Source organism: Mus caroli, chromosome 17 (assembly GCF_900094665.2).
Source record: "Mus caroli chromosome 17, CAROLI_EIJ_v1.1, whole genome shotgun sequence".
NCBI classification, from domain to species: Eukaryota; Metazoa; Chordata; class Mammalia; order Rodentia; family Muridae; genus Mus; species Mus caroli.
Genome location: NC_034586.1, coordinates 60,308,840 through 60,320,712, shown reverse-complemented (window position 1 = coordinate 60,320,712; position 11,873 = coordinate 60,308,840). Strand labels below are relative to the sequence as shown.

At 40.2% G+C, this 11,873-nt stretch overlaps 1 protein-coding gene across 5 annotated transcripts in view; it reads right to left on the bottom strand.

Moving 5' to 3' along the window:
• Fer (FER tyrosine kinase) overlaps positions 1-11,873 on the bottom strand; it is a 276,129-nt gene that overhangs the window by 55,032 nt on the left and 209,224 nt on the right. The gene's annotated exons all lie outside the window — the stretch shown is intronic.

Sequence of the window (11,873 nt, the reverse complement as noted above, 5' to 3'; positions counted from 1 at the left end):
ACTCACTTTGTAGACCAGGCTGGCCTCGAACTCAGAAATCCGCCTGCCTCTGCCTCCCGAGTGCTGGGATTAAAGGCGTGCGCCACCACGCCCGGCCCGGCTCACCAAGTTCTTAAGCACTGCCTAAAATAAAGCTAAGCTAAGAGCATATAAGTTGCTTTTAGCAGCTAAGGCCGCTCAGTGGTTCCTGACAGACTAAAAGTTCCCTTACTGTTATTTATAACATTATATAGATGGCAGAACATCCCACAAGCTTGAAGAGCAAACACATTACTGACCTCCTACTTTCTTTTATAAAGAAACTTTAAATATGTTATGATATAGAAATTTAAATATTATTATATAATTCAAAGAATTATACAAGAATTATTACAAGTTACTGCTAATGCATACCATTTGATTAATGCTTACCAACTGTTGTCTGTCCACTGAAGGACACAGTGGAGAAGTCTTATGTTACAGCAAGGGATTATTAACACTGCCAGGGAAGAAATCTGTAGCTATCAGATTTATTCATTACAGAACAAGGTTATATTAAGTCAGGCTCCTGAATCCACAGCCCTTAGAGATCTTTAAAAAGAAAGCCAGCAGTCAGCCATTATGGATGGATGGCTACATCTAAAGACAAAGAGACCCGAGGGTTTCTATTCTACCGCTAAAGGCCATAGAACTACAAATCCCACTTTGTGAGATTTAACACATCACATTTCAAGAGACTAATTTAGTACAATTTATTTTGGTAACTCATCTTCATCTTTCTTACACTCCTCTTAGCAAACAGACATTAGTTATCAGTCACACCAGAGACAGGAAGCAGAATGAGAAAATATTCCTGATAAAAATTCATACACTGACAGTGAGCTATTAAAATTAACTTTACCTGCTTATTTATCCATTTTAAGGTGGCCATTTATAAACTTTTAAGTTATATATATGATTCATACTGTCTCAGCTTTGGATGTGGTTAAAGGAAGCTACTGAGGGATTAACAGAGGGGACACTATGCCAGTGTGTTCAGTGCAGCAGGGTACTGCTCTGAGGAAGAAATGCTGCAGTGGTTTGAATAATAAGGGCCCTACAGGTTCATATATTTGAATGCTTAGTCACCAAAGAATGTTTAACTCTTCTGTAGGATTAGAAGGATTAGGAGGTGTGGCCTTGTTGGAGGAAGTGTGTCACTAGGAGTGGGCTTTGAGGTTCCAAAAGCCCATGCCAGGCCACATCTTCTCTCTGTGCTGGCAGGTCAGGATGTAACTCTAAGCTACTTTTCCAGCACCATGCCTGCCTGTCACCATGTTCCCTGGTCACATGATATATACTGACATATATGTACTACTATAACAATTCAAATAGAATAAATGGAAACCAGTAAATGATGATAGTGGGAAACCCAGAAAAATTACACCTATCAATCTTAGCTAATCTTGTCTATGCTCAATGGCTTCTCAGCATTTTATATTAAGATTTATTCTTATGTGTATGAGGTTTTAATTGCATGTGAGCACATGCACCATGCATGTGTCTGGGATACAGGGAGTTCAGAAGAGGATGTCAGATATCTAGGAATGGGATTTACAGATGATTGTGAGCTTCCACCTGGGTGCTGGGAACTGAACCATAGTCCTCTGTAAGAGCAGCAAGTGTTCTTACCTGCTGAGCCACCTCTCCAATCTGCACTCACAGTGAGTTACAAAAGACAAGGCTTATAATAGTTCACTGCATAGCCAGTCTCTGTTGCAGGATATTGGATCACACTGAGCTATTTACTGGGAAAAACCCTGTTTCTAGTTGTGGTGTGGCTCTGCCCTTAGTACGCACCTTTAATCTCTGTGGATGGAATATAGACACACTCTTAGTTCACACCTTTTAATCTCAAACAATGAAGGTAAAGTTAGTTTGTAGAAGGAAACACTCATGTTTCAAAGTAATGTCTAAGTGAGTAGTAAAGTGAGGGATCGAGAAAGATTTGACAGAACGGAATATGCCCAACTGTCATGAGAAGAGACAAGAAAAAGAGGCTACTTAGTACGAGAGAGAGAGAGAGAGAGAGAGAGAGAGACAGAGACAGAGACAGAGAGACAGAGACAGAGAGAGACAGAGAGATATACAGATGGGCAATTGTACCGAGTGAGTTGTACAGAACAGGTTGTAGAGAGAGAACAGGCTAGACACAGATGAGACATAGCCAGAGAATGAGAAGGAGCCAGAAGATTAGAACAGATTGCCAGAGTTAGTATGAGGCCAAGGAGAAGAATTCAGGAGAAGGCAAGGGAAGCCAAATTAGTGTGGAGAGGAGTTTGAGCCAGAACAGAGTTCAAAAAGGACCAGAAAGGTTCTTATCAGTAAGTCTCAAGCCTGAATAAGTTCTAGGCTTTAGAGTAGACAGGATGGATGCTAGAAGCTTCCAGGACTAGGCCTAGGTTAGCAGATTAAGACAATAAGCCTCAAAGGCGACAATTACCTCAGGTGAATAAAAGATACTTTTACACCTCTGTGTATTAGAGAGTGGAGTGAGAGGCATGGCACTCATGACTATGCATATACACTCATGACTATGCATATACAGATCACTGTCAGACTGCATTCTGAACATGTCACAATCACTAAGATACCACAAAGGCCACTCTACAACTCTGACAATATGTATGTATGTATATGTGTGTACATGTGTATGTGTATATATGTATATTTAAATTTTGATACTTTGTTTAATTTACTCCTCATAGTTTTCGCCTTTCTTGCATATTAAAGCATAACAGGAGTTCATATTTTGAGATATTCTCTGGAGCAAATCAGGGAGATATGTTTTGTTTCGTTTTGGTTTGGTTTTTCGACACAGGGTTTCTCTGTGTAGCCCTGGCTGTCCTGGACCTCACTATGTAGACCCGGCTGGCCTCAAACTCAGAAATCCGCCTGCCTCTGCCTCCCAAGTGCTGGGAGTAAAGGTGTGCCCACCACTGCCCGGCGAGATATATTTTGTTTTACCATATATCATAAAGCATAAAGATCAAGATCAAGAATAATTTGTATTATAAAAAATATACTAACCCACATTTAGTCATCTTATGCATGAGTGACTGGGCTATGCTGCCTTCTAGGCACAGTGCTTGGCAGCAAGCATGGGCTTCAACCTGAGTATAGCATGACTCGGCCACTCAAGCATTCCCAATATAGCTATGTAAAGCCACAGTGCTGAAGCACCTTAAAAAAGCAGTCCAAAGACAAGACTTCCCATCACATTCTTGTACACATTTGTCTTACATCCAGAGATGAAAAGGTAATTTCTTTTAACACCATTTGGAAGTGGTTCTCAGGCCCTTTTGTGATAGACTATAAAAACTTCTTAAACTATCCAGAGGCTCTTATTCTCTGGCTTTTTTTGTGTTAGAAAATGAGAAATAAAGATATATTTGTAGTTTCTAATCCACACCTTTTTTTTTTCTATTCTTCCTGGCTAAAGATCTCCTGATATTCTTGTATGCTAATCACACAACAGAGAAACCTAAGGACTGATCAAGACCAACAGAGGAAACAAGTACACATTCTATCGCAGGCTAAACATGTTCCTTACACATGCACTCTGCAGCTGTTTTCCTGTGGAAGATGAGTGACTGCATCCTGGTATCCCCAAGGTCTAGAGGGCTATTCTCATCTCTCATCAAGGTCTGGAGGGCTATTCTCATCTCTCATCAAAATCTAGGAGGTTCTGGATCAGGACCATGATTTTTTTTTTTTTTTTTTTTTTTTTTACACTGGCAGAGGCAGCAGGAAAGGCAGGGAATCAAATGAGCACTGGTCTATGAAAGCGTGAGATGCTTCATGCCGTGGCAGGGGTGACATACCTGATAGGCTGGATCAGAAACCTGGCCGTGCCCTCTTCTTGGCATCAGTGCTGAACAACACAGCGACCACCTTGACTCACTACAGACCCTCCTCCCACTTCATCCTCAGCAGCATTTGAGAGGTTCATCAAAGGACTTAAGTTTACCTCTGAAACAGGGATTTAGCAAGGACACGTGAGGGAAAGAGATTACTAGGTTTCCATACAGTAATCTAGCAGGCAGACACACTGGAAAAGCTTTTCTCAACATCCTAATCCATTCCCTCTCTAAACTAAACCCTGCAGATGGAGACAGGGAAACATCAGTGAAAGTGTACGTAGCCAACAAGCTCTGGCATTTGATGGCCTGTGCCTGCTGTAAGGCCGCAGCCACTGAGGGCTGCTGTTGGCTGCCAACCTGCATTTCCTCAGCTCCAAGGTGACCGACAGGGTAAGTGTCTGGAGTGGATACAGTAGGAGACCACAGTCTTGTTACTCAAGTATGATTATCACCTACACTTATGCTATATTTATGCTCTCCAAATGTTTTGTTTTTTTTTAACAAGAACATCTTTAGCAAAGTTCTTTCTTGATCAGAATACTTTCATTTCCATCTTCTAAGATGCCTTGGTATCTGACTCCTTTTTCCTTGACACCTAGTAGGTGAATGTTACAATCAATTAGAGTTTGGAAAGGCCTCATGATCACTGACTACAAGGTAGGCATTAGTAATCCTCTTACAGATAACTGGAAAAGCCAGTGGAGTAAGAAGTACACTTTTCTGTTTTCCTAAGTAGTTTGCTTTTAAGTTTGTTCTGTTATTATAGAAAAAGGGGGAAAACATTTCTATTTTAGACAAAGCAATATGTGTCTCAAGATATGAAAAAGAAATAGTCAGATATTCCTTTGGACGGTGTATGTATAATCTATACAGGTACCAACTAGATATGATCCTTTCTTCATCTACACATTTGTGAAGAGATGAAAAAATACCAATGCAGGTTAACATATACGAGTGAAGTCAGTCACCTGATATCAGTGCTTTGGAACGTTTATTGACCAATTCAGCCATCATGTGTCAAAGCTCACTCCGATCCTACTATATGAAAAGTGCTCATTCAAAATGTTCACAGAAAAGCTGAGCAAACTCTGTCCCCAAACTTACACCGATGAAACTGAGCAAAAGTTCAGTGTTACAAGATCAGTGTTAAATACAAGGATGCCCGATTCTTCTGTAATAACAAAGGCATCAGTCCCCCAGTGGCAGAGCATAAGCACCCACTCTATCCCAACCATGCTGACGGACACTTTGCTTTCACTACATGAAGGATGAAGAACTGGAAGGTAAGGCCACAAAGCACCCATGTCTCTGCGGGATCTGCTCTCAGCCAGCTTTCTTTAATGCTTTTATTTCATAATGCACATGATTTTATTTTAAAAGCCATATGGCTGACTGACTCATAAAGGAAGAAACTAGGAAGTATCTCTAAATACATAATTGAAGTGTGTCCTTGTTTCAGACTTTACTCTGACATCTGCACTCTCAATTCTTCCTTGACCCTGACCTTGGAACTGGTAAAATTACATTTTTTTTTAAATCAATTGCCTGGGATTTTATTTATTTCTTGTGTGTGTGTGTTTGTGCACATGTGAGTGCTGGTCTACACACTTTTTGCACACTGAGGGCAGAAATGGGAAGGCACTGGAACTGAGCCTAGGAGCTGATGTTATAGTCTTTTAAAGGCACCCAGCTTGTTATGGAGTGCTGGGATAGAAGCACACACCCTCAAGACTGCACAGCCAACACTCTGAACCACTGAGACATCTTTCTAACCCCCAAATTACTCTTTTGTGGCTCACTCTGTCCTATAGAGACAAATGGTCCCAACTGAACAAACCAAGAGGCAGGGAAGGAAGAGCCTTTAGTGAGAGTCATGCTCAGTATGTGGCAGCCATTTGGGGAGCTTAGCCTGGATCCCATTTCCTGAAAACAGTGTCTTCACAGCCAGAGGTTGGCTTTGCCACCCTTATGCAAGTGTGGTTCTGCAGACAGTTCCTGCCTTGATACACTGTTGATGAAAACAGGAAGATAGGCAAAAATTTGAAATCTGAGCACATACAATCACCTGTAGGCATGATAAGCCTACGAGGGTATATTGAGTCAAATGCTATTTCAGAGCCCTTTGCCTCTGGAGAACAGGAACATGGTCTTTACAGCAAAAGAAGCAACAAGAAGATAACAACAGCAGCAACCACAACCACAAACACAACAACAACAACAAAAAGCTGAGTGAAGCTACCCTGGTCCCCTGCTGATTCTCAGTTGCCAGTCCCAGGTACTTCTAAGTCTAGCTGCATGTTCTATGCTTGAGTTATAGAAATATTCTGCCTCCTTACACCAAATTTGCAAATGTTTAAGCAGTTTCTGCTCCCTGTTACTTCACAGGTCTTAAGACAAAAACAGCAACCCTAGCTACCATAGTGTTTTTGATGCATAAGAACACCTGTTTGACACCGAAAGTTCAATGCACTTAATGTACCGAGTAAACGCAAGTCAGAAACTGCACAGCAGCTTGAGGAAGTCCGTTCTCACTCCTTCCGTACTGTCAAGGTCGTGCATACTGTTTACTGGCCTGCCTCAGTTTCCTTGTCTATGGCATATTCCTTTCCTATCAATAATTATAAATAAAAGTCTATCTCTGTGCACTTTTTATCTAAATCTCCCTGCTGTTTTGTCTGAAGGTAGCCAGACACTCCAGTTACTTAGTACAGTAACCCAGGCCAAGGTCCTCACTGACTGTAGTATAAATGGAGGCATCACTTTCATTTCTAGAAAAACATGTGTATATATATATATATATATATATATATATATATATATATACATACACACATATATGTATATATATAATCACACACATACTTTCAAATATGGAAAACACTTTTCATATAGAAAAACATACATTCATATGTGACTTTAAGGAGAAAGTGACTAACATTTCTTAGTTAAAACAATTTCAGTCATGGCTCTGACAGTGAATAAAGTAGCAGGAACTCTTTAGAATGGTGTTCATGTGGCATCTTTCATAAGATACAAACACCATACTGCACTAGGAAAAGTGGTTTAAACTGAAGGACTATATACTTTTGATACATTTAAATCATCAAGCAGTTTTCTCTATCCTGTGATAAACTTCTTTTAAAAGCTAAAAGTAAGAATATAATAATATATTCAAAATAATGAAATGGATGGAAAAGGCAGCCCTACTGTACTGGCTGGTTTTGTGTGTCTACTTGACACATCTGGAGTTATCACAGAGAAAGGAGCTTCAGTTGGGGAAATGCCTCCATGAGATCCAGCTGTAAGGCATTTTCTCAATTAGTGATAAGGGGGAAAGGCCCCTTGTAGGTGGGACCATCTCTGGCTGGTAGTCAGTAAGAAACATCTCTCTATGGCCTCTGCATCACCTCCTGCTTTCTGACCTGCTTGAGTTCCAGTCCTGACTTCCTTTAGTGATGAACAGCAATGTGGTAGTGTAAGCTGAATAAACCCTTTCCTCCCCAACTTGCTTCTTGGTCATGATGTCTGTGCAGGAATAGAAACCCTGACTAAGACACATGTACCCTGCTCATTTTCTTCACACATCTATGTTCATCCTATGCTTACAGTTAACAGGTAAAGCAAAAGGAAATCTCTAAACAATAGATCAAAATGAGAAGAATTCCCATTCTCCTTACAGAGAGCTGCAGTATAAAGAAAGCACCACTGCCCCCTTAGCACATCTCTCTAAAATCCCACAACAGAGCTCTGGCATGCTTTCTGTTCTTATTTATGAAAACGAACCAATGGCAGATTTAAGTCAGGTCATCCTACCATGGCCTCATGTCTCTGAATGGATGCCTTTACTGTGGAGGCTCATACAGAGCTTCTCTGTGACCAGGGGCAGAACCAGAATTGGAATTTATTCAGAACCCATCCATTAACCTTTAAGAGCCAGGCACTGTTGCAGGGCTTTTTTTCCCCAGTCAACAAAGAGCACAAGTCAAAAAAACCTGCCCTTAGGAAGTTTTCATAACACCCTCAGGAAGTTCTCACCAACACCCTCAGGAAGTTCTCACCAACACCCTCAGGAAGTTCTCACCAACACCCTCAGCAAGGCCTCACCAACACCCTCAGCAAGGCCTCACCAACACCCTCAGGAAGTTCTCACCAACACCCTCATTATGTGGCTGGTGCTTAGTGTACACTCAATACCTGCCTGCTGTAAGCACACTTTATGCGACAGGCTGCCATCAAAGCAAGGTACGCTAAAAGGGCTACATGAAGTTACCTCCAGTATCATATTTAATGCATTATGAGATGTAAATACATCCTGATTTAGACATGGGTCTCATCACACTTGTGCACATTTTATAAAGTCCACAATACTCAGAACATGTTTGGTGTTCTGTCTTTCAAGTAATGGATATTTAACTTGTACTAAAGCCTAAATAAGACAGAGGAGCATACATATTATTGGAATAATGGGAAGACTGTCCAAATGTAGTCTGTCCATGTAAGACACTAACATGTAGATCCACGTAGAGTGGGCCTCTTAAACTGTTTCCACAACCCTAGGGTATTTTAAAATGTCTCTGGTGATAAATATACTACATATTAATATATAATTATTATATTATACATGGATATGATATATATGCATATCAAGTATTAAATGATAGTTTATAAAAAGTTTATTTTAAATACTTATGATTTTTAAAAATTTATTAAAATTTATACACTAATTCTTGGGTATTTTTATTTTTAAAAATTAAATTAAATTATATTTATTAAGAATTGAATCTTGGTGTAATGTTTGATACTACAGGACACAGAACATTTTTAGTATGTTTCAGAGTCCATCAATGTTTTAATTTTTGCCAATGATGAGAATATTGCTTTAAATAAATACAAAATGACAGAAGTATGCTTATATCCACTTCAAAAATTACTGGAAGTTCTGTCCTATTTCCAAGTAAAAGTTCAGTTACTGAATTTAAAATGCTATTCAAATCAGCAACTCAAATAGCAATTTTTAAAAATCAAACATTCTAACGCAATACAACACAACGATGGACTAATCTGATCTTTAAGTGCTAAGAATCTCAAAATTCTCAGTAAGAAAAATCAATGTCTTTGTTTCCTGTATTAACCATTATGTTTGTGTGTGTACAATAACAAACGGGGTGGGGGTGGAGAGTGGGAGGGACTTGTAGGAGAGGGAGAGAGGAAGCTCTATTGGGACCTAAGAGAAAAAGATGAGACTCCATGATTTACTAACTATCTGAAAAATACTAATACAATTTCCTCATGATTTCTATTATTTAAATTAATTTATAATACCCCATCAGAAATTATCACAGAGGAAAAACTCCTTCACTGAATTAGTACACATATCTTGGGTATTTCTTTATAGTGTGCGCTGACTGTTTTTAATGATACAGCAGGTTGACTCCACTCTGAGTACTGCTTCTCCCAGAAGGCTCCCAGGCTGGCACTCAGAACAAGCCTCCACTGTACAATTCATGACTATTAAAACTGCAGGGTGAAGAGTGGTTTATTCTCTCAATGCAATGCCACAGATTGCTGAAGTACAATGAGAAGAAAACGGAATTCATCTCAGTCTGAGAAAGAACACTATCTGCTGTAGATATGAAATCATCTCGTCCTTATGATTAGCAAGGGAATAAGGTGCGTTAGAAGAACTCAAAGGATGTGAGCACAGAAAAGCAATACACTGTTATGATATTAGGCTAGTAGAATCATGCCAAAGATTAAACATTAGAAATATACGAGAATAAAAACAGGAGGTAGGCCTGGCGTGGTGGCGCATGCCTTTAATCCCAGCACTCGGGAGGCAGAGGCAGGCAGATTTCTGAGTTCGAGGCCAGCCTGGTCTACAGAGTGAGTTCCAGGACAGCCAGGGCTACACAGAGAAACCCTACTCGAAAAACCAAACAAAAAAAAGGAAAAAAAACCCAGGAGGTTACTGAGTGCCAGAATGGCCAAATTGGTGCTTTTATGCTAATGATTATCAGTCATGACTAATCAATTACCGAATCTTGTTACAGATCCTGGGTTTCTTAACACATACCACAGAGAACCAAAACCAATCACTGAAGGTTGCCGTGAACTCTGAGGCCTGTTTAATATGCCTGCTTTCCGTGACATTGTTCAAAAGGCTCAACAGCAAAACTTTGCCAGCTAGCAAATACATATAACTGCTATGACAAGTCAGGCAAATAATGGTATTCAAAAGCATGTGAAAATATAAAAAAGAAAAATGAAAGACGATATTACAACATATAATGTTATGATTTAGACACAGGAGCAAAAATTACATGCCATTGCTATCTGGAATCTAGAATCATTTTAATTCTAATGATTACAAAGTCATACTTTTGCAAGGTATCATCACTGCAAATAATGTGAAATTAAAGCAATGGTTGTCCAAATGTAGCACACACAAAATGAAAGATCAGCAGCCTGACTGAGGGTTTGGGGCTGAACTCAGTGTAGAGCCCCTGCCTGTACCTGGGAGGCCTAGGTCCAGTCCCCAGTGTGGGGGTGGGGAATACACAGCATACTAGAGATAACTTACAAATCATAAAAGTCATTTTAATGATGTATATTACTTAAGACTTATAGCCATAGGCAGCCTATTAGAACAAACCCTAGGAGTAGCTACTATACAGAATCTGATGAAGTGTTTGATACATAAGATAATTTAAGCTTTTTTTTTTTTTCTTTTTCGAGACAGGGTTTCTCTGTATAGCCTTGGCTGTCCTGGAACTCACTCTGTAGACCAGGCTGGCCTCGAACTCAGAAATCCGCCTGCCTCTGCCTCCTGAGTGCTGGGACTAAAGGTGTGCACCACCACACCTGGCATAAGATAATTTAAAATCTCAGAAAAAAAATTTACAAAATATAGGAACAAGATCTCTTACGTTTTAATACTTTTAATCTGGTCTGGCTTGATTGTTTGTTATAGCTTAAAAATCTCTACAGAGTGACTTGGTACAAAGTAAGGCAGAGGTATAGTGGTATGGCTTATTCATAGTCATTTTAATTTCTGGGAACACTGACGTTTTTAGAAAGTAAAAGCAATTATTGAACAATCTTCTGAACCTGTCTAGAGCAGTGAGTATAACACTGTTTTGCTGTAATTCTGCATTTTGCTGCCTTCTAGCAATGCTGAATCAATACTCTCAGCACAGTATCAAGTCAAGGCTGTGTGATGAGAAACCTCAATCAAAAGGACAGTGCCGTGATGAAACCAGCAGGTAAGGGCTGTGGCACTGGGGCGGTGTGATGAGGTTCTGATCTAGCATATAAAATCGGCCCCAGCTCTTTGCATAATTTTCCTCATGCCCACTTAACCACATCTAAAATGTGGCACATATGCTTCAACAGGTCTCGAGGTGCCTTGCATTCCATATTAAAGGTCACTCTCAGATTCAAACCATACTCTAGGGTTTGAGAGGCGGCTCAGGGGTTAAGGGCTCTTTCTGCTCTTGGACTGTCCACACACACAGCTGCTCATGACCAATTGTAACTCAGCCCCAGAAGGACTGGATGCTCTCTTCATATACATACAATGAAATAAATAAATCTTAACAAGATAAAAACAAAACCATAAGCTGTGAAGCAGGAAGACCAGGCCACTGTGCGAAATCAGAGAAAGTTTTCTAAATTTCTCTTTGAGAAGAGCATTGTAAAGCTTTACCCTTGACCATCTTCACAGCTAAGAAGTATTGTTAGAGCTGAGCATGGAGCCATGCCTCTTTAATCCAGCCCTGGGGAGGCAGAAGCAGGCAAGTCTCTGTGAGTTTGAGGCTAACCTGGTTTACATAGTAAGTTCCAGGACAGCCAGGGTTACAGAGGCTCTGCCTCAGCCAAGCAAGAACAAGAACAAGAACAAGAGCAAGAGCAAGAGCAAGAGCAAGAGCAAGAGCAAGAGCAAGAGCAAGAGCAAGAGCAAGAGCAAGAGCAAGAGCAAGAGCAAGAGCAAGA